At 34.8% G+C, this 23,236-nt stretch overlaps 1 protein-coding gene across 4 annotated transcripts in view; it reads left to right on the top strand.

Moving 5' to 3' along the window:
- GNGT1 (G protein subunit gamma transducin 1) overlaps positions 1-23,236 on the top strand; it is a 267,022-nt gene that overhangs the window by 194,190 nt on the left and 49,596 nt on the right. For 2 of the 4 annotated variants that reach the window (XM_081079674.1, XM_081079675.1), the window contains exon 3: positions 3,796-3,908. The exons of the other annotated variants lie outside the window; for them this stretch is intronic. The gene's annotated coding sequence lies outside the window, so the exon portion shown is untranslated. The remainder of the gene's footprint in view (positions 1-3,795; positions 3,909-23,236) is intronic. 4 annotated transcript variants of the gene reach the window in all.

The raw sequence follows: 23,236 nt of genomic DNA, 5'->3' as shown, positions 1-23,236 counted from the left end.
TAACAGTTTTTTCTTTTTAATTAACAAATTAATATATAGAAACATTCTTAACCAAATTTCACCATGCAAAATCACTGGATTAAGTAATGCCTCTGTAAAATGATCACATTCATGTTACTACCCACTGAATTTATGGCTCGTGGGTTATTCTCCCCGAAGTGTACACACATCTGCTCACACCAGGTAAGCTGGATGTTTACCAAGAGCCAATTATTTTTGCCTCTAAATCTGTTAATGCCAGTTTTATTTGCTGTGGTACTTTCCAAAGGTAGCTGTAATCATATTTCCCTCCCTGCGTGAACATGCAACTCCTCACTTCCAGGGTTGGAGCCTACTTATGCTCCTCTTGAATCTAGGCTGGCCCTGTGGCTTTCTGTGACCAATAAAAATGTGGCAGACATGCAGTTCTGCTAGTTCCAGGCTTGAGCCTTAAGGGCACTGGGGGGCACCTGCTTCCTGTCTCTTGAACACCAACCACCACATAAGAAGTCTGATTATCCCAATATAGGTCTGTGGTGAGGCCACATGGAGAGAGACTCCCAGTCACTTCCTAGCTATTCCAGCCATCCCAGCTGAGGCATCAGACACGCCAGTCCCAGAAGACAACAGGTAGGATGAAAGAACCACCCAGCCGAGCCCCATTCAAAATGCAGAAGTGTAAAAAAAAAAAAAAATCAAATTATTCTTTTAAGCCTCTAAGTTTTTGTTATACAACGATAGCGTAAGCACTTGCTGTAGTAATCATGTAATTTGATCAAATATGTAAACCCATGAGGTTTGAATGTGAGATGAATAAGAATTGTTTCTATAAAAACAAAATGAAAGCTTTGGGAAGTCTCAGAAAAGGCTTACAAATAGCTTAGAAAATAGAAATGTTGCTATCAAAATATGTGATTGGGGTGAAGACATAAAAACCTAGGAATATTCTACATTCAGAATGCTTTGCAATATCTTGAAGTACATTTTCTATAGTTCTCATTTGCTTTATTTTGTTCTTGCTTACTTATTCTTGAAAGTGAAATGTTCTAGTCAAAATTATCTATTGTCACACGGGGTATGTTCATTGAATCAGCTTCCCTTGCCCACTTCGTTGCAGTAGAATACCTTTTTGTGATCCTGATAGCTAAGGAGCAGGTTTAAGAGTACAACCTAATGAGCACATTTCCAGGCCTATTAGCTATTCAACTAATATAACTCCAATAGCGTGTGATAAAATTCACTTCTTTGCTGCCATCCTGTATTTTATACACAAAAGAGAGAGTCTGAGGCAATCCCTATTGCTTTATTCAGATGAACACACATAAACAACACACTCTAATAGAGGACATTCTAGGAAACAAGGCTCCCACCTGTCTGCTTATGGCGTTGCCGGTTTTAAGACTTCTAACCATAAAGAAAATAGAGAGAGAAAAAAAAATAGAAAAATAGAAGCAGGACAAAACTGTGACTTCCATAATGTACCAATACCTATATAATGATGAAAAACATCACAGTTTTCTGGTTAGTGAAATTTCAGCATCCTTGAGCTGGGAAAACGTGGAAGTGAGTATTCCTTCCCTCCCAAGCCCTGTGCTGACATGGAAGCCAGGCTCGCAAAAGCTAGTACTTTGGTTGTCTGTGGAAAGCCATCAACATCTCTTACTGGAGTACGTAAATTCCTTCCAGCCTCTGTCTAGCACATAGCTAAATATTATTCTTAGCTTTTAGTATTATTGCATAGTTTTATTGGTATAGGTACTTAACAGGAAGTTGGAAGGAAGATTCATTTTTAACCTGAAAGTCATTTAAGTGTCTGTGAAAGAACTGTTTCCTAAAAAACAACAGTTTGATTCTTCTTATTATTAACTCTATAGGCATTTTATAGCAGCTCTTGAGTTCGGGCACGTTCTCACTTGGAAAGTGCTAGAGAAATGTGATTATATTACTCACCAATGTTGTATTTCCGTATTGAGAACATTTTATTTCCTATGATGAGAATATTGTGTTCAATTGTGTGACCGAAGCAGTAATGCACACTGTTTCCAATTTGTTTCTTCATATTTCTCAGCCCTCTGCAGTTATGGGCCCATGTGATAAGTTCTGGCCAAGGAAAATAAAACATGAATAGAAGTGTGATAGGTCATTTCTAGGCTGAAGACTTGAAGAGCCATCTACGATGCTCCAGGTTTTTATTCTTCTGCCAGGGTAACTGAAAAGGCCTTGAGTTACAGATGATTCAGCTCTAAGACATAGAGCTTAGATCAGCCTAGGTCCCTAACTGGGTGGATGGAACAGAGTCACTTGCCCATCTATGTAGAATATGTAACATGAACAATTCATAGACTTATCTAAACTTATCTAATATTTTGGAACTGTTTTGTTACTGCAGCATAACCCAGCCTACCCTACTAATAAAACATGTATAATTACAAAATAATTAATCAATTAATTAGTTTATCCAATATATAGCAGGCATTTACTAGTGCCAAGTACTATTGCAAGACACTAGGGTTAAGATGATGCCAAAGGCATTGTCTATGTACTCAGTGAGCTTATGATCTAATGAGGAACATGGACAAACAAACCTTCCTCAAGGAGCTGCTAGCAAGCACCCAGCACATGCTGCAACTATACTAGGTATTTGGTGAAAAAAAACTGTGAATAAGGAACTTTCATTGTAATACAGTGTAATACAGACATGGCACTAGATTATTCTAATCTAATATGATAAGTATTCCAAGAAAGTCTGTCCAAAATATTTGAACAGTGAAGATAAAGAAGCAATTAATTATCTTGAGATGTCATGGAAGGCTTCTCAGAGGAGGTGGCATTTTCTTGGATCTTGTGAAGTGAGAAGTGAGTAAAACTTCACCTGCTGGAAAGGTTGATGTGGTAATCAGAGGTGCTGCTTAACAAGAATACGAGGATTTCTTCTTTCCGTGGGAGGATTGCATTTATAATCCCCTTTCAATTTAGGAATAGGCATGTGCTTTTCTTTGGCTAAGGAAATGTGAGTAGAATGAAAGACTGACCCTTTCAGGTTACAAAAAAAAAAAAAAAAAAAAAAGCCAGTACAGTATTTGGTATGTTCCTTTCTCAATTCTGCTGTGATCATGGTGGAAACACAATTTGAGATGAAGTTTCCACCAGGCTTGGTGTCAGAGTGGCTGTGATGACCTGAGCTTCACCCATCCACACTGCGTGAGTGAAAAAATAAACGTCTCTTGTTTTAAGACTCTGACATGCGAAGGGTCATTTCTTAAGGCAACCTAACCTAACTAATTCTGACTGATACAGTATATCCAGGCTGAGAGAATAGTTAGTGCAAAAAGACCTAGGGGTGTGAAAAATCAATGTGAAACATTCTGAAACAGTGTATTCAGTGGGGCTCAAGTTCAACATGTGTGGGTGACAAAAGGGTGAAAAAAGATAAAGTTAGAAAGGACAAGGTCTAAATGGTGTTCTATTGCTATGTTAAAGGTCTTCTACTTTATTCTCAAAGCCAAGAAAAATAATTCTGGGACAGTGAAGTCAAGGTTTGAGCCCATGTCTACCACCACTCATGTCCAGCTAACCTTGTGCTAAGGAGAATCTTTTTCTAAAGGACTTTAGAGAAAGATTTTAAACGATCAGTTGTCCTGTGGAGCTAATTATTAGGTATACTGCTAAAGTCAAACTGACAACTTTTTGTCTTGTATCATCCAAGGCAGGATGTTGTTAAAACCTAGAATGTATCGTCTGTCATTGCTCCCATATCTTGTTTAGAGAATGTTAATATCTACTAAAAAGTAAAACTGAAAATCTTTTTTTTTAAAGATTTGCTTGAGAGATGGAGTAACATGTCGATTGTCGGTGGCAGTGAGAAAATCAAACTGTCACATCAATTACAAAAGCTGCTAAGTTGCCAGCAGGAAAAGCATTGATTCTCGGTGAGTTCAGATCTGTAATTTCAGATACCTTTGTCATCTTATTGAATGAAAAACTTTGAAAAGAAAATTACTTCTTCCATGCACAACAATACCCATGACTGGAGTCTTTGAAAGGAACTGATAAGATGGAAGTTTATTTTTGAACCGCCCAAGGTTGTTGTTAATTTTTATTTCCAATTTAATTTTTATTTTTCCTTTCTCTGAGGTATCAGTTTATCAGCTCACTAGATTCTTAGCAGGCCTCAATATGACCCCACAGTACTTTGGAAGTTCATTTTAATATGCAGCTAAATAGAGTGACTCAGAATTGTACACTTCAGTATCTCAACAGAAAAAAGCATTTATTTCTATAAACAGTTTAAATTCTGGGCCCATTATTTTTTCTTGCCCCCTGCTGCCTCCACTAAGGTTATCTGGTTTCTTCATGAAGTAGAAATCAAGATACTTAGAAACCTTGAAAGTCTTTACTCTCTGTGGGCCAGTTCAAACTGTTCCAAAGTCAGCTCAAGGGGAGTTTTTGGGAAATACCAGGAGGGATGGCTGGTGGGGAGAACAGAAGAGAGACAAGAAGACGCTATGTCTGACAGGGGTTGACAGCTCTTTGTTTGTCAAATATCTGTGTGTGTCCTGCCTGCTACATTTATCTGTCCCCAACAACTTCCCTTTCTACCACTAATAACCAGCTTTCTAGGGTTCCGATGACAATCCGAAATGTTTAGGAATTACAGATTTGTTGTTTAGGGAATTGTGACAGAAAATAAGTATGTGTTCACCATTCCTCTTTCCTTTTCCTGGACACAGAGGAACACTGTATTTCTGAGCCTCTCTTACAATTAGATATGACCACAGGACTGGATTCTGGCTGATGAATTGTAGGCAGAAGTAATGTATTCATTTAGAAGCCTGCCATAACAATCTACTGAGTGCTTGTCCACTCTCTTAAACTTCTGTGGTTACCGTGGAGGCCATGTGTTTAAGATGGCAATGTTCTAGGATGGAAGTAGCCTAGATTCTTGAGACATTCTTGAAGGAGAACTAGCTAACTTGCAGCCAACAGTGATTTGAGGAAGAAATAAATTTTTATCATGCTAAGCCACTGAGATTTGATAGTTGTTTTTCACAGTTGGCTGGTATTTCTTGTTCTAATACAGAATACTTTTGGAAATTAGAAATGGTAACCTAATATGATCAAAGTATGGAATAGTATGGGAAAAGCAATAGAAAGTCCTACAACTAGGGTGCTATTGGGCTTCTGAACTCTAAAATGACATTTAAAACATATCAATACTTACACTTATGACTTACATAAACTATAACCCCCACATGGGTTAAACCAATATTTAAGATTACTTTCCAAGGTAAACCAATATTTAAGATTACTTTTCAGAGGACTGCAGTCATATTGCTTTCTGTCTTAGCTTAGGAACAATGACAAAGCTGAAACTTGTTTAACGTATAAGAGCAGTACCTAAATCCAGCAAGTAAAAGAATAAGTTGTAATTCTATGAAAGGAATTAGTTAATGGAATGTGACTTTTCCTGACTGGTACTAAAGAAATATTTTGTAAAGTTGATTTGCAAGTAATGAAATGAAAGAAATCAGTTCTGCTTTCAATTTCATTATAACCAAGGAGTGAGTTTACATCACTAAACGTAAATTTTTATTCTTTTTAAAGATTTTTATGCAAATATGTGTACCATAGTTGTTCAGATGTTTAAGATTCTGCTTTTAAGATTCTTTGTCTTTAGCCTTCGGCATTTTAATTATGGTTTGTCTTGGTGTGGGCTTGTTTTGGTTTATCATTTGGGACTCTGTGCTTCCTGGGCTTGTATATCTATTTCCTTCACTAGGTTAGGGAAGTTTTCCATCATTATTTCTTCTAATAGGTTTTCAATACCTTGCTCTCTCCCTTCTTCTGGTATCCCTATGATGACAATGTTGGTATGCTTGATGTTGTATCAGAGGCCCCTTAAACTATCCTCATGTTTTTGGATTCTTTTCTTTTTGCTGTTTTGATTGGGTGTTTTCTGCTACTTTATCTTCCAAACTGCTGATTTGATCCTCTGCTTTTTCCAATCTACTATTGATTCTCTCTAATGTAGTCTTCAGTTCAGTTATTGTATTCTTCATTTCTGACTGATTCTCTTTTATGTTTTCTATCTCCATTTTTATGTTTCCTATCTCTTTGTTGATGCTCTCTGAGATCATTGAACATCCTTATAACCAGTCTTTGGAACTCTACTTCTGGTAGATTGTTTGTCTCCATTTTGTTTAGTTCTTTTTTTGGAGCTTTGTTCTGTTTTTGTTTTTGTTGTTGTTGTTTTTAATTTAATTTAATTTTATTTTATTTGGGACATGTTTCTTTATCTTCCCATTTTGGCTGCCTCCTTAGGTTTATTTCTATGTATTAGGGATGGCTGCTATGCTTCCTGGTCTTAGTAGAGTGGCCTTATATATTAATAGTAGGTGTCCTGTGGGGCCCAGTGGCACAGTCTCCCTGGTCATCAAAGCCAGGTGCTCCATGTGTGTCCCTTGTGTAGGTAGTATGTGCCCTTCTGTTGTAGTTGAACCTTGATTGCCACATATACATCAGTGGGAGGGAATGACCTTCAGTCTGGTTGTGAGGACTGGCTGTGACTACAGTGGAGAAGTTGTAGGGCAGGAGCTGACACTACAGAGCAGGGTTCATTGTAGCAGGGATCTGGTGCCTGCCCAGTCTGCCCTTTAGGTGTGTCATCCTTGGAGGTAATCCGGTGATGCTCTGGCTAGGTCTGAAGATGGCCACTGGACATGCCAGCCCCAGGACCTCCTGGGAGGGGACCTGCTGCTGGTCACATTCAGCTGTAGCCTGTGCCCTGCCAGGGGCCACCTGGCATCAGGCACAAGCAATCCACAGATGGCCATGACCAGCAATTGGCTTGGAGTTATTAATACTTCGAGAGGACAAGCTGTGAACCAAGGCTGGCCATTGCTAGTGCCGGGCTTAGGGCTGCTCAACCAGAGGTATGGGACATGCTGAAGACAGATGCTACTTATTTAGGTTTTGTCAACCTTTGAGAGATTTTAGGAAGGTGCGCAACATGAGCCAAGACAAGCTGTTTGTATGGAAAAGCCACTGGAAGAGGCTTGGGTGTGCCTGAAAGTTGGGTGGACAGAGTCTCGGGGAATCACCAGGGTGGGGCCAATGAACAGTGTTAGCCATGTTGATGGAGACTCAGATATGGCAGCCACCTGCGTCTGCATGCCGGGACTGGGGAAGGCTCAACAAAGAAACAATGGCTTCCATCAGCTCCTCCATCAGGGAAAAAGCTGTCCTTCCAACCCTCATCTTCAAGCTAGACAATTTAGTCTCCCCCACCCCCCAACACCCATATGTCCCTAGTGCCTTTCTAGCTGCTGCCCCAGTGCTGGAGCTCAGAATGAGTGAGTCTGTCAGCGAGTAAGTCCATGTGGGAGCCCTTTAAAAGGAGCACCTGTGACTGCAGCCCTTAGTCTCACACAGCTACAATCTATACTGGTTTTCACAGCTAAAAGTTATGGGAACTTCTTTCCCTGGCAGTGGAACCCTGGACTGGGGAGCCTGGTGTGAGACTAGGACCCCTTATGCCTCAGGAAGACCTCTGCAGCCAAGATCCTTCCCAATTTTTAATGGCCACACAAAGGTGTGGGACCAGCCCATTTCATGTCTCTGTCCCTCTTACCCGTCTCAAGGTGGCTTTTTCTGTATGTTTTTACTTGTAGAGGTTTGGTTCAGCTAGACTTCAGCTGATGCTCAATGTTCTGTAGTTTAGTTGTAATTTTGATATGGTGGTGAGAGGAGGTAAGCAAAGCATTTACCTACTCCACCATCTTGAGCTGACATACAAAATGTAAATTCACTGAAATGGAAATGGTTTGTAGTATTTCCACTTTTCAGTTTCAAGAGAGATTTTCATGCATTCCCAACATCTCATATATGTACTCACCTAGAAAATCTGTCTTTTAGCCTTTTATATATAACTTTGGTGTTTTAGAGCTTGACAATTGATTTGAGTAGCATGTTAGTATGACAAATTGATAATTTTGAACTGGTAGTATTGGTGTAAGTGGGTAGCCTTTTGATAAAGAGAAAAACAACCTTCTCATAATGCTATATTGGATCAATAACGAATCCCATTAAGCTGCTGAACATCAATTTTCTCAGCTATTTTGTTCTGTAAGCTATAATTAGAGTTTTTAAAATTTCTTCCTTAAAAGCCAAGTTTTAGCATAGACAAATGGATAGTGATTAATTATTGGAAAGTGTAGTACTTCTGACATTTCATTTCACAAACTATTTCATATCTGGTCCATGCAAAGGACATATTTTAAAAGCCATTAGTTATTTTCTTTAACTTTAAAACCTTAAGTGGATCTATGTATTGGCAAATTTAGTCACTCTCATAGAATGAAAATGACGTTTTAAAAATGAGGTTACTATACTAAAAAATCTTATCCATTGTGCCTCATACATCTTTCAGGCTCATGTACTTATACGTAAGGGTTGTGCAATATAAAAAGCCCCAGTTTAGGAAACTGAAACCTGGATTTTATTCTGGCTCCCCACTAATTTTGTGTGATCTTGAAAATGTCTTTCACAAGGAAAAGGAACATTTGGATGGTGCTTGTAAAACCTCACAGTATTTTTTCGTATATTTTATCCTGTATATAAAATAGTTAGAATCACAATTTTAGTTAACTAGAGATTCATCTGAACCCTCTGATTTTACAGGAAAGCAGGTAGTACCCTGTTCAAGTAAAATGTGTCACCATGAAATTATATGACAAGCCATGCTCCTAAGATATAATATCTGTCTATAAAGTGGACAGTAGACTCCATAATAAGTAATATATCACCTAGTTAAAAAGTCAAAAAACTCTTTTATTTAATTTTGCTATATTCAGTTGTTATCTTAAATAGAAAAACATTGGCTAATTTCACGTTATAGTTTTTTTGTGTGTCAGTTTTTTTAATTATTTATAAATAGCTTATTAAGCCAAGCTACGAAAGCCAAGCTTGCCTCACAGATACCAATAGTGATAAATTCAACCCTTGGAAAGTTTTGATTAACAAAGAGATGAAGTCTGGTTACACCTTTCCTGAAGTTAAATTTTACAAATAAAATACAGACAAATTCACCTCAAAAGATTCAGACTTGATTGCCTCATGATCTCTAGAATGTAAGTTCCATAAGAATAGACTTCTCTGTCATTTTTTAAAACTGCATATCCCTATTGCCTTAAAAATAATAGATGATATCATATTTAACAAATATAATAAGTATTTGTTAAGTGAAATAGATCACTATAATGTTCTTCTTTCCTATGACTAGAAGAGAAATTCGTGTTTCCTCTCCTTTCTTTTCCATTGCCCACTTCTTATTGAAACTAAGATTGTATGTAACATGAAACAACAACTAATGAAGGGATAACAGAAGGGGTGGTTAGGAATAACATGAGTTTAGAGATGAAGAAAACCGGCTCAGGAACTCTGGGTTTGAATATTGTCTTCGCTGTATAAGATCTATAAGAGCCTGGGAAAATAATTTCATACCTGTAAGCCTGAATTTTATCTTCTGTAAAAAAATAGATAATAATTGTCCACAACTCATAGGATTAAATGACCTAAGAAAGAAATGCTCTTAACCCAACAAGAATAAGTAACAGCTATCACTATTTTAATAATGAACAGGATTCTCAAACCTTGAATTACAAGAGAAGACTTTAGATCAATTTAAAGTGCTAACTAAATAAAATGAACTCAATGCTATCTGTGGGTTGAGATGACTCCTACCTGGGTCTGTTTTATACAAATAATCAAGGATCAGCAAAGTAATGCTCCTAAGTAGAAATATTTAGAACTCTGCACAAATTGTCAAATGACAACAGTCTTTAGACGAAGAGCGAGAGCGTCTTGATCACCATCGGCCAGTTAATGTTTCCATATGAATATCAACCTTAGGGCAAATAGTACACACATGCTATTCTCATGGCTAAAGAGCAAGGGTGACAGCAGGACATTGAACTAGCAACAGGAGGTAGTTCTCATCTCAGTTCAGATGATACAGTATAGTTTTATTGATTGGCAAAAGCAGATTCCTTCTATTCATAATAAAATGAGAAACTGAGCCAAAATAGCTGTATGCAAACTTTTGGAGACACACAATCCATCAAATCAACTGCAATTCATAAGGGAAAAACAAAATTCTTTTCTGTGTCTCATATCTTACTATGTGTGAGGAGTAAAATTTCTCTTCTAGGAAATAATTGTATCATTTTTGTTGTTATCAGTAATACTTCATAAATGCTTTATTTAATATAACTGTATCATTCACAAGGTGTGCTGATTCATGTTTTATACATGAAATAATACCTAAATATCTAAAGAATAATCTCAAGTGGAGAAATAAAGTCTTGCAGATAATTTTCAGAAGTCACAGGATTTCAATGATTCCACTTGAATTTTTATTTTGGCATTGGCTCCCAGTGTTTTGACTTAGACATTTGTCTTTTCTTTTTTATTCTCTTACTTTTTTGCTAGCCAACCTCTGAATTCCCTTCCTGGTGTTCCAGATATCGTTCTGAGAATCCCAGCTGCTGGTGGCCTCAACTCAGTCACATGAGATTGATAGTGAGGTAGAAAATATACAGTTATCTTCTAAGATAATGAAAAACAATTGATGCAATCCAGACATTATCTTAACAAGATAGTATATCAAATATGAATAAATGTTATTTAGTATGTGTCTGTATGTCTCCATGTACTTTGAGTCACTGTAAAAAACAAACAAACATGGCAGAATCATAGAACAATTTCAGCAATACACAAGAATGAGAAAAGTTTATGCACCGTGACTGTTACTACTAAGCAGTATTTGGGGGAAAATTTATGGCTGTGATATAGGTATAAAAAATTACTATATTGAAAAAAGTTCTTCAATTAATGATATAAAATTCCATTTTAAGAAACTGAAAAAAAAAACTAACTAAATCTAAAGCAAACAAAAGGAAAGAAATAAAGATCAGACTGGAATTAAATGACATAAGGAATAGAAAAAGAATGGAGAAAAATCAATGAAACTAAAAGTTAGTTTAACAAAATTCAACTAAAAAAATCAACAAAATTGACAAAAACTCTAGCTACACTGACCAATAAAAAAAGAGAGAAGACTCAAATTATTCAAGTCAGGAATGAAATAAGGGACATCACTACCTACATTACAAAAATTTAAAGGATTGTAAGGGAATACAATGAACAACTGTATGCTAACAAATTATAGAACTCAGATGAAATGGACAAACTCCTAGAAATTCCTAGAAAGAGAGATGAAATAGAAAACTTTAAAAAAATGAAAACACAACATCTATCACCTCAACTGAAGAAGAAATAAAAATCTGAAAAGACATAACAAATGAAGTGATTGAATTAGTAATTTAAAAACTTCACACAAAGAAAAGCCTGAGTGTACAAGTCTTTGCTGGTAAATTCTATTGAACAGTTAAAGAAGACTTAGTACCATTCCTTTACAACTATTTGAAAAAAATAAAAGAGGAGCAAAAACTTTTCAACACTTTCTATGATGTCAGTATTATTTTGATATCCAAACCAGACAAAGTCAGTGTGAAAAGGAAAACTACACACCAATATCTCTTCTGAATCTTGATTCAAAAATCATCAACAAATCCAACAACACATAAAAATAATTATATGCCATGTCTTTGTGGGATTTAAATATGCAAATCAATTAATATCATAGTAACAGAATAAACAACATCATAATCATCTGAACAGATGCAGAAAAAACATTTAGTAAACCCCTTTCTAGGTAATATCAGTCAACAATCTAAGAATAGAAGGGTATGGGAGTGACTATTAATGAGCATTGCATTTCTTTTGGGGTGATGAATATGTTCTAAAATTATGCTCCGGGGAAGGTCATACAACTTGGAGAATATACTAAAATCTATTGAATTGTGTACTTAAAATAAGTGGATTTTATGGTATATGAAGCATATCTCAATTTTTTGAAGTTGTTAAAAAATCAATAACTTTCCTATGTTTAAATAGTAATCATTAAGTAAATATAATGTAATAAAATATTTCCATATACAAAAAAGACATAAGAATTAACTTAGCAAAAGTGAACAAAATCTATATGAAGAAATATTTAAATGGCCAATGAGCAACATAAAAAGAGATAATTTTTTTTTATATAAAACAATCCAATATTGGGAATTTGTTATTTTCCCCAAATTAATCACATTTGAGACTATCTATAAAAAAGGCTAACATGAGATGTAAGGAAATAATTACATTGATTCTGAAATTTATAATTGAAAATATAGCCAAAATATCAGAAAGAAAAGTAATGAGACAGAAAGCTTATCAGCTCTCAAATGATATAGAGATATAACAGCTAAAATTATTTATTTATATGGAACATATTAGAGTCCAAATAATCTCAAAACCATATGGGACTTTACTCGTAGTTTCTATATTATTGGTTTACTGAGCAAGCTAAGTTTATTTTTATCCCATTATTGTCCTCAACTCAATCTATTAGATTTTTCTTCCACTCCTGAATTCATTCATTCAGTATTTAACAAATACAGAGGGTGCCAAAAAAATGTATACACATTTTAAGGAAGGAAAAAACTATTAAAATTACGCTAATGGTAACCACTTTAAGCACCTCTTGTAATTGCAGAAGTCAAACGTGACTTGTATTTATCTTTTGTTATCAGTATATATTGAGTATTACAATTTTAATACAGTTTTTTCCTTCTTAAAATGTGTATACGTTTTTGGGGGCACCCTCTGTATGTATTGAGGCTCTACCATGAGGCAAGTACATTGCTAGGTTCTGTGTGGTAGCGCTGAACAAAACAGACAAAATCCCTCCCTTCCTCAGGTTTATGTCCTAGTGTGGAGATAGACACTAAAAAAACAAATAAGAAAATATATAGAAGGTTCAATGGTGTAAGTACAGTGAGTAAGATAAATAAAATGAGGAGGATACGGAGAGCTAAAAACAGAAGGGTTTTAAATACATGGCCCAAGAAAGGATATTTGAACTGAGACTTTAAAAAAAAAGTGTAAAGATAAGCTCTGTGGATACCCGGGGATGTTGGAATTCAAGGATCAGGGAGATGGAGTTGGGAAGCTGAAACACTGGAAGACACAAAGCTGGTGAATTGGCACTGGTACCTGCTGCTTCTAGCACAAGGGTCTCTCACCATGCACATAAGAGGCTCTTTCCATCAAGAAGATGAGAAATAAACCAATACTGTATATAAACTTCACATCTCCAAAATTTTACTTAACAGTAAAAAGCCGAAGTATCAGGAAAATGAACACAGATTCTCTATTACTGCTTCCATCCAAATCTCATGCAAACACATCTAACTGCAATACCAATTCACTACAGAAATCTAGCTCTAAGGTAGTCTGGAAATGTTGCTGTACTTCCCCCTTATCCATGGGGGACACAATCCAAAATCCCCAGTGGCTGCCTGAAACAGTGGATAATATTGAACCCTTTATATACCATGTTTTTACTATATACACATATCTATGATAAAGCTTACATTATAAATTATTCACAGTAAGAGATTAATAATAACAACTAATAAAATAGAACAATTATAATAATACACTGTAATAAAAGTTATGTGAATGTGGTCTCTTTAGATCTCAAAATATCACATTCACCCTTCTTGTGATGATGAGATGATAAGACGCCTACGTAACGAGATGAAGTGAAGTGAATGACAGGCATTGTGATGTAGCATTAGGTTAGTATTGACCTTCTGACAATACGTTTGAGGTGTGACTGCAAAACTAGCATGAATTTCGTTTTCCTTCAAATTTCATGGATAGAAGATTAGTTCTTACTATAGATTTTAGCAACCTCAGCATACATTTTTTTTTCTTTTCTTATTGAGAACTTTCACCTTTTGACTTAAAGGAAGCAACTTATGGTTTCTCTTTGGCGTATTTGAATTGCCAACATCCCTAGTCTTGAACTTTGGGGCCATTAGTAAGTAAAATAGGGTCACTTGAACACAAGCACTGCAACACTGCCACAGTCGATCTGATAACAGAGACAGATACTAAGTGACTAGCAAATGGGCAGGTAGCATATACAGTATGGATACACTGGAGAAAAGGGTGATTCATGTCCCAGGTGGGAGGGAGGGGGACAGCACAAGATTCCATCACACTATTCAGAATGGTGCACAATTTAAAACTTATGAATTGTTTATTTATGGAATTTTCCATTTAATATTTTTGGACCACCGTTGACTGGGGGTAACTGAAACTGTGGAAAGCAAAATCATGGATAAGGGGGAACTACTGTGTTAGTTTTCTAATAGTTTCAGAAAAGAAGGAATACTAGAGACAGGGAGAATAGAGTTTAAGTAAACCAATCCCCACTGTCCACCATAAACACGTGATCCTCAATGGCTCATCCTTAAAAGAGCTTATAAATCAATAAGCAAACGATCAACATAAAAGCTTCTCAGGGAAACAGATATGGATAGTTTATAATCATGTAAAACAAGGCTCAATATCATTCATAATAAATAAATGCAAATTAAACATATAAAAGTCTTTACCTATCAGATGGTAAAATGTCAACAAAATTAAATTGAGGAGAGTTTATGAAAAAAAAAAGAATCTCTGGAGGGCAATTTAGCAATATTTATTAGAATTCAAAATGCACTTATATCATGGTTAGCAATTCCAGGAATTTATACTAGATATATGTTGATACATCTGCAAAGAAGTATGTATAAGGCTATTTATTGTATTGTATTTATTGTATTGTATTGTATGTACAAGGCTGTTTGTGATATGAAATACTGAAAACAAACCTAACATCCATAAAATGAGGATTGGTTATAAATTACAGAGTTCATATATAATAAATGAATGACCAACGTGACTAATATGGAATGTCTGGAAAATATATTGTTAAATAGAAGAAGCAATATACAGAAAGGTATATGCAGTTAGTAATCATTTGCACTCACAAAAAACGGACAGATAATTACCCATCTGTTTTATGTGTATACAATATTTCCTCGTGCTTAATCAAGTAAATAATAACAGTAATTGCCTCTAGGTAAGAGAACTAGAGGCCCATATAGCAGGGATGGGGTAGTATCTATTAATTGTAGCTTATTGATATTTGAATCAATCAATTATTGATATTTGAATCAAATATCTTCAATTAAGATATTTGAATTCTTTCCATGTACATTTGTTATATTTACAAAAATACAGGAAATCTAAAATATAAGACATAGATACCTATAAAATTAGTGTAAAAAAACTATAGCACATTATAAATTTCTCATTATATGTCTTTTTGCTGATTTTGTCAGCTAAGCTGATCTGTTATAAGACTTGGCAGTTCCTTATGTTTATGCCTTTTGAAGGCTAAGACGGAAAAATGTTTGAAAAAATTTTCAAGACCGACAGTGGTAAGCAGTTTGTAGAAGCATTGTCTTAAAAGACAATAAAGCATAAAACTGAAAGATTGTATTCCTTGGGGCCTTTTGGGATCACTTAATTTTTTTAAACTATGACGTTAATTTATTGGCTATTTTAACTGAAAATTCTAGAGGTAGAGCTAGATTCACCTGAGTTTGTCAGAGTTCTAGTTTCCTTTCTCTGCTGTTATCTTAACTCTGCCCTTCTGTATTATCTTTATTCTCAATCTCACATTCCTTAAATTAGCTAAAAGTCTGAAGTTCTAGGTAATACCAAGACAAAAGAATTTACCTTCCTTAACCTTCAGGCAAAGCCTTGGACTTTAGGATGTGTGGGCTGACATAAGTCATATTCCGATCCTTGAGCCAATAATTACTGTAACAAAAGATGATATTCTACTGATTGACTTGAGCCAATCAATGTCCACCAATAGAGTTTCACAATAGTGTCAACTTAACCCAAAGCACACATCTGTTTTACAATCCCAATCTATAATGGGATTTCTTTTTTTTTTTTTTTTTTTGGGTTAGGATAGGATCCACAGTATTCGCTAATGTGCTATTTATTTATTTTCAGAATCATTCCCAATGTAACACTTTTTTCTAGCATAGGGATTTAATATAGGTGGTGTGCTTATTTTCCATTCTTCGAAGTTAATGTTGTCACCTTTTTCCTTTTCAGCCTAGACTAGGAGTTGGAGGGGAGAGGGCTATATCACCTAATAATAGGTAGGTAGTAATAGTACCTACTTCACAGAGCTATTCTAGAAATAAACACATAAGAAGTGTAAGTCTTAGCATATTATAACTACTGAAAAATAGCTATCCTTATCTTTTTAAATATGATTGTTCATTCACAAACATGATAGAAATCTTAGACTTACGTGGCTATCTAATAAAGATTTTAAAGCAAAATGCTACAAATAAACAAAAGGAAATTCTTTAAAAATGTTCAAATAACCTTAGAAAAGCAGAAAAAAAGGAAACAGGAAAAACAGGACAGACAGAAAGTGAAAATTTTAATGGCAGACATACCCCTGATATGAAACAATTAAATGACATTTAAGAAGTCTAAATACACCAATTGAAAGACAGACACTGTTACAGTGGATTATATACATTGCTAGTTAGAATGCACAATGGTACCACCATCATGTGGAAATAGTTTCACAGTTTGTGAAAAAACTAAATATGCGATTATCATAAGACCCAGCAAATTCCTTCCTGGGCATTTATCCCAGAGAAATAAATGAAGATGTATGCTCACACACACACAAAATATGTACATAAATGTTTATAACAGCTTTATTTAAAGCAGCCAAAAATTGGAAACTGTATTGGAAACCGCCATATGGCCTTCAATTGGTGAATAAACAAACTGTGGCATAACTGTAACATAGAATACTACTCAACAGTAAAAGGGGAACAAGGTATTGATACATTAAAAAACCTTGGATGAATCTTCAGAAAAATATTGAGTAAAATAAACAAGCCGGTCCCAAAAGTTTACATACTATTAGGTAATTCCATATATGTTTAACATTCTTAACATGACAAAGTTATAAAAGAGAAGATTAGTGGTTGCCAGTGGTTAAAAGAGTAGGGGTATAGCTATAAAAAGACAACAAGAAAGATCTTGGTGATGAAAATGTCAATATCTTGACTGTATCAATATCCATACTGGTTGTAATACTGTACTATAGTTTTGCAAGATATTACCACTTTTTTATTTTTGCAAATCTGATAGGTGAGCAGTGATATCTCAATATAGATTAGATTGTTGTTTCTTTTATTATATATGGAGCCAGGGGGTTTTCCACATGCCTGATAATTTTAAATATATCTTCTTGTATGCTTTATTCATATCTTTTGCCCATTTTCTCAGGAAATTATTGGTCTTCCCCCACTCCCCCGCCTTGATTTATAAAAGCTTTTGGTACATGGTATACATAGAAATACCTTTTTAAAAAATATTTTTGTTTGTCCTTTGGTTTTGCTCATGGAATTTTTCTTTGTTTTCTTTTATTTATTACACTGAAAAAAACATATGTAGTCAAATTTACTAATCATTTCCTTTTATATGTTGAGTAATGATTAGAAAATATTTCCTATACTCAAGTTACAAAGAAATTCATCTATATTTTCTTTTAGTTTCTGTGTGTTTTTTTATTATGTTTAGGGCTGTGATCTATTGTGGAATTTATCCGAGTGTGGGAGTAAGGTACAAATATGATTTTGTCTTTTCTCTAATGGCTAACAAGTTATACGAACAACAATTACAAGCAATCCCAGTTTTCATGATTTAAATATGCATGAATTTCAATTACCACGGTTTAGGTAAATAACACTGTCCTTCAATAATATAGCTCAAATTCCAGTTACCATAGTAACTGAATAATTATATAAAGTACAAATTTTGTTGCTTGCTCTTTGGTTTACAAATCACCACATAAACAACAGATGTACATCTTGATCAGTGAAAAATCATGCTATTCTTTCAAAGGCTGTTGGTAATCAGTCACTGTACACCTATGATTCAGTTCATGCACAGACAGTAAAGCATGTAGTTGTCCTGATTTCTTGTCTCCCAGTGACAAATCCATTTGATATTTGACAAAAACAGATAGAGAATTGTTCAACAAAGATAAAAATGTGGTAAAGAAATAAAAATGATAATGTTGTAAGTAGATATGAACCAAACATAAGTGGAATTATTTTTTAAAAAATAGCTGAGTGTGGGAATGGTGACACTTCTGCATTTTGAGAAACTTTGTATGTTCAGCCGAAAGTACTTGATGACATAAATACAGAATGCAGTTGCAATAAATACATGAAGAATCCCAGAGGAAGGGATGCCAGCAAAAGAAAAAAAGTTCACATTAGAACTATGAGGGATATTTCATAACATTGAAAGTGCAAAGAATAAAATTTGGGAAACTGATCCAAACTTAGAAAGGAGGGGGACAATTTTCCAAGGCCTCAAGAAGATGCATTCTCTGTTTCATAAGTTATATGACAGCAAGAAGAAGCTTAGCACTATTAAAACTACTCTTAAATTTTTATGAAGAAATAAAACACACATTCTTCATGTTTCTGTTTCAAATTGAAGTGTGCTAAATAAATGTTTTTTTTTACTTTTTAAAAATCCCCTGTACATTCATAATCCACATTAAAGGAAAGTCTAGTGCTTTGACAAAAAAATGTTAAAAGACCTTATAGAACAAACAATTTTCCCCGAAAATAAGACCTAGCCGGACAATCAGCTCTAATATGTCTTTTGGAGCAAAAATTAATATAAGACCTGGTATATATTATATCATATCATATATCATATCATATCATCTCATATCATTATTATAATATGGTCTTATAGTAAATAAGACCGGTCTTATATTAATTTTTGCTTCTAAAGATGCATTAGAGCTGATTGTCCGGCTAGGTCTTATTTTCAGGGAAACACGGAATTATAACTTTTCCATTAGCTATTAAGATTGCTTTACCTGATGTCAACTTGAATAGTCATTTTTTACATCACTATATCACAATGCATTAATTTACTATGCAGAGTGAGAAACACCTGTAATAAAAAGTCAAATTTTTCCTTTTTCCTCAGCAATTTGGGAAGCCCACTTATATTATACATTACATTTCTGCATATAATTGGGTTTATTATTGCCATTCCTATTCTATTCCATTGATCTGTCTCTTCATGCATCAACACACATTTTAAATTATAGAAGCAAACTCACTGACTTTGTTATTTCTTTCCAAAAGTTTTCTGGTTATTTTTTATAAACAATCTTGCTTCAGAATATAGAGATATTTTTACTTCTTTGTTTTCAGCCTGCATGCCTTTTATTTCCTCTCTTTGCTTTATTACAATAGCTAGGATGCCAAGTACAATATTGAATAGAATTGATGAGAGCTAGCATCCTTTCTTGTGCTAAATATTAGGTGGAAAACCTTCAATACTTGAACATTAAGTACGACGTTATTTTTAGGGTACCCTCCCACCATCCATGGATGCTCTTTGTTAGATTAAGGAAGTTTCCATCTTCATTTAGTTTGCTGAGAATTTTTATCATGAATTGCTGTTTTCTTTGCTATTCTTGCTTATTTTTCCTTATCAATTTAATAATCATATCTAGTTGCAAACATTTTTGGAATTTTATTAGAATTATATTAACTTATATATTAACATTGAACTGATACACATTTATTGAGTCTTTATGTTTAAAAAAACATGATAATTCAATCTTTTTATTCAAATACATTTTGTAGTTTTAATAATGTTTTAACGTTAAGGGTTTGTTAAGATATGTTTATGTTACGGCTTTGCCTAGGTCTTTTAACTATTTTTATTGCTACCCTAAATGGGCCTTTTCTTATATTTCTAATAGATTATTGTTTGTATACATGAAGACTATTAATTTCTGTATGATAATTTTACATCCTTCTCCTTTACTAAATTTTTGTTTTAACACGTTTTAAATAGATTCTCTTGGATTTCCCCAAAATTCAATCACATCACCCACTAATTATGCTAGTTTTACCTTTTGTTTTCTGCTTTCTGGTCTCTGTTTTTTTTTCTAATTGCATCAGCTAATATCTTCAATACCATGTCTTCAATACCATGTCTGTGATGATAGTGGGTGTCCTTGTATTATTTCCGGCGTTTGTTGGAAAGCCTCTAGTGTTTCCCCATTAAGTAAATTGATAGATTTCGGATTGTGATATAAAATTTGTTGAAAATGTCATCTGAGTATGTTTTTTGTCTTTTACTCTATGGCTAATCAGTTTGGATTCAAGGAGTTTCAGGAAGATTAAGAAAAAAACCTCTGCTACCATGATCGTGTCACAGGTAGTTCCTCAAAGGTTAAATTTTATTTAGTAAGAGCAGAGAAAGAGAGAGAGAGAGAGAGAGAGAGAGAGAGAGACCAAGACAGAGATGTATTTTTTCTGTGACTAGAGATAAATGATTATAGTGAGGAGACTGCTTGCCTGAAGAGACAGAAGGGGAAGGCTTGTTCAGTCTATTAACAGAAAATAAACCACGAGTGCTGTTAATATGTGCGGTGGCCGTTAATGCTGGAAGAAGCAGGATGACAGGAAAATCCATGTAAGCAAATATGAAGCATATTACTGAGAAAATCAAATAAATCAACCGATTAATATTAAGCTAATATTTAAAATTCTGTCTTTAGATCACTCTAAGAGCTCATGTGATGCACTAGATAGCCTGGGGATTAAATTGACCACATGTGACAGGATTTCAGTCCTTTATCTTTGGAGACGTTCTGCAGGATCAACTGAAGCTCAATAATAAGTGAATGGGTAACTTATTTTGAATCAACTAAAAAGAGCCCAGTGAGGTTAATTTTCCATTTCTTCAAATTCTGTACCTATACACTCTGGAGAATTTTGATTTCTCACATATTAGTACTTCAAACTTAGTAGAAATGCTTTCTTCTCAGAACTAAAATTCCTAGTTCTAGTCCTCTTTCCTTAGAAAGTTTTTGGATGATACAAAACATCTACAATGCTAATCATCAAAACTCCAACTTATAAAAGGATGGTAAATATCTCAAAGGCAAGTGTAAGAAATAAAGCCTCAGAGAATACTACTATGGTTTGTGGGAATTTGTTTCAAGACAAAATGGGTTTCTGTTAAGAGATAATGCAGTTTCCTGTCATCCCTAGTGAGTTAATGATTCTGAAAAACCAAGGGCTTGGATAACAATACAAGTTTATTTTGGCTTGAACACTCACCCAAGTCATGCTGAGAGTCCAGTTGCTTCAAATGTCACCCAAGCAGATCACTGTTCACCCACTCAGATGAAGGGCTGTTCCCAGAAGGAGAAAACCATAGCTCTTTCCCTTCAGAGCATGGCAAAGGTATTCTCAGTGCCTTCTGTATTTACCTCAGTTCAAGGTTACATTATACCTCCTGTTAGCCCATTGGACTTCAAGCAATTCTTTACAACTTTCAGATAAGGTTTGGAAATACTAATTTTGAGAATTGAGTTTTTTTCCCTTTTTGTTTTTAAGTATGGCCATGGTACTGATTCAACCATAAAATTAATTTACTTAAGGAAAATAGTACTGTGAATCTACAAAGTCCTTATAACAATTTCAACACTGGAGATTTTGCTCTGAATATTGTGTAACCTCGCTTATCAAATGTGCGAAGAATACTTAAGGACTGAGATGTGAAAAGATGTGATTATCTTTTTTGCCTGGGTACTGAAGCTTCTGCCAATTAGAATGAACACTGACTGGGGTATAACTACTAGATGTTTGAAGAGATCCAAGCAACTGTGTGAGAAAACTCCATTTTGACCTGGTAAGCCATGCAAAAAGGGGAATGGCTTGTCACAGGATTGATGTTTCAGAGACTACTTTGCAAATGAAAGAAAGTTTGCCAGACAACTGTTTCTGAAAGTGAAGTTTTTAATTTACTGTTTTCTATTTTTGTTTTGTGGAAAACTCTTCTAGGTAGCCAATTATTTATGCTGGAATTATTTTCTTGTCCTGCCCCTGCCAGTCACAAAAGCGAAGAAAACATTATATTTGTTTGCTCCACAGGAGACATATGTGAATTGCTAAATGGCACTATGTAAAAAACAAAAGCAAAAAGTGTAAATAGTTGACGGGATAAAAGAAAAAGAGAGGGAAAGCAAGAAGAAAGAAGCAAGAAAATAAATCTTTGTCTCATAGACTTGGTCATTATTTAACTTAAAGACAGTGTTAAATATTCAAACTTTAAAAATCTTATTAGTTTCAGGTTGCCACCTTTGCAAAGAAAAGGGATATATACTCGTATACCGGGGGTGCCAAAAAAATGTATATAAGTGGGCACTTTGGTCAACGTTGCCCAGGCAGTAATTCGCCATAATCAGAAGTGTCTGGACACTGAAAAAACCACTTTGAGCACCTCTTGTAATTGCAGAAGTCAAACTTGACTTGTATTCATCTTTTGTTATCAGCACACATTGTTACAGTTTTAATAGTTTTTTCCTTTGTTAAAATGTGTATACTTTTTTTTGGCGCGTGCGTGCGTGTGTGTGTGTGTGTGTGTGTGTGTGTGTGTGTATTCCTCACTGCTCCCTTCCAAAATAAATTTCTATTTTGGATTGAGATGTTAGAAAATATAATCACGTGTTAGTAAAATACATACACGTACACACACACCAGCAACAACAAAAAATTGGTTTCTCCTATACACAATGCTCAAACTATTAGATAAAAATCCAATCTGGGGATCTAAGTATATGCATGCTGTTATCATCTGGTTTGAAGAGTTAATATTTTTCTAAACTGTATTATTTCAGGAAGAACACAATTTTACACCTACACTGTTCTACCCTGTTGGATAACAAAATTAGTCTGTGTTAGGATTTTCCCCCCCTTAATCTATATGTCAAATGTGGGGCCTTTCTCTTGAAAGCATTCCATTAAATAAGATAGAAACCCCTGAGACCTGGGAAATGACTTGTTTAATCTTGGGAAAGGAGACTCATGAGAATTGCTGATGAGATCGCTCATCAAGACTACCCTCCCTATTAGAAAGTTGCCAAAAGAAATCTTGGAAGGGCATCAGTCCCTGTGCTGAGGATTTTAAAGAAAGGATTTAATAAGAAATGTGAAAAGTATCTCCCAGATAAAATGGAAAATATAGGAACTCTTTTAGGAAACAGTCATAGAAAGTTTGAGGGAAGATGGAACATAAAAGAAACCTCTCTCCTTTCTCTAAACAACCATGGCACTACGTCAGAGAGAAGTTGCACACAGACAAAGGAATTCCATGTAAG

The sequence above is a fragment of the Rhinolophus hipposideros genome (assembly GCF_964194185.1).
Source record: "Rhinolophus hipposideros genome assembly, chromosome: 18".
Taxonomy (NCBI): Eukaryota; Metazoa; Chordata; class Mammalia; order Chiroptera; family Rhinolophidae; genus Rhinolophus; species Rhinolophus hipposideros.
The sequence above is the reverse complement of the archived record's forward strand: the minus strand, read 5'-3'. Positions and strand labels throughout refer to the sequence as shown.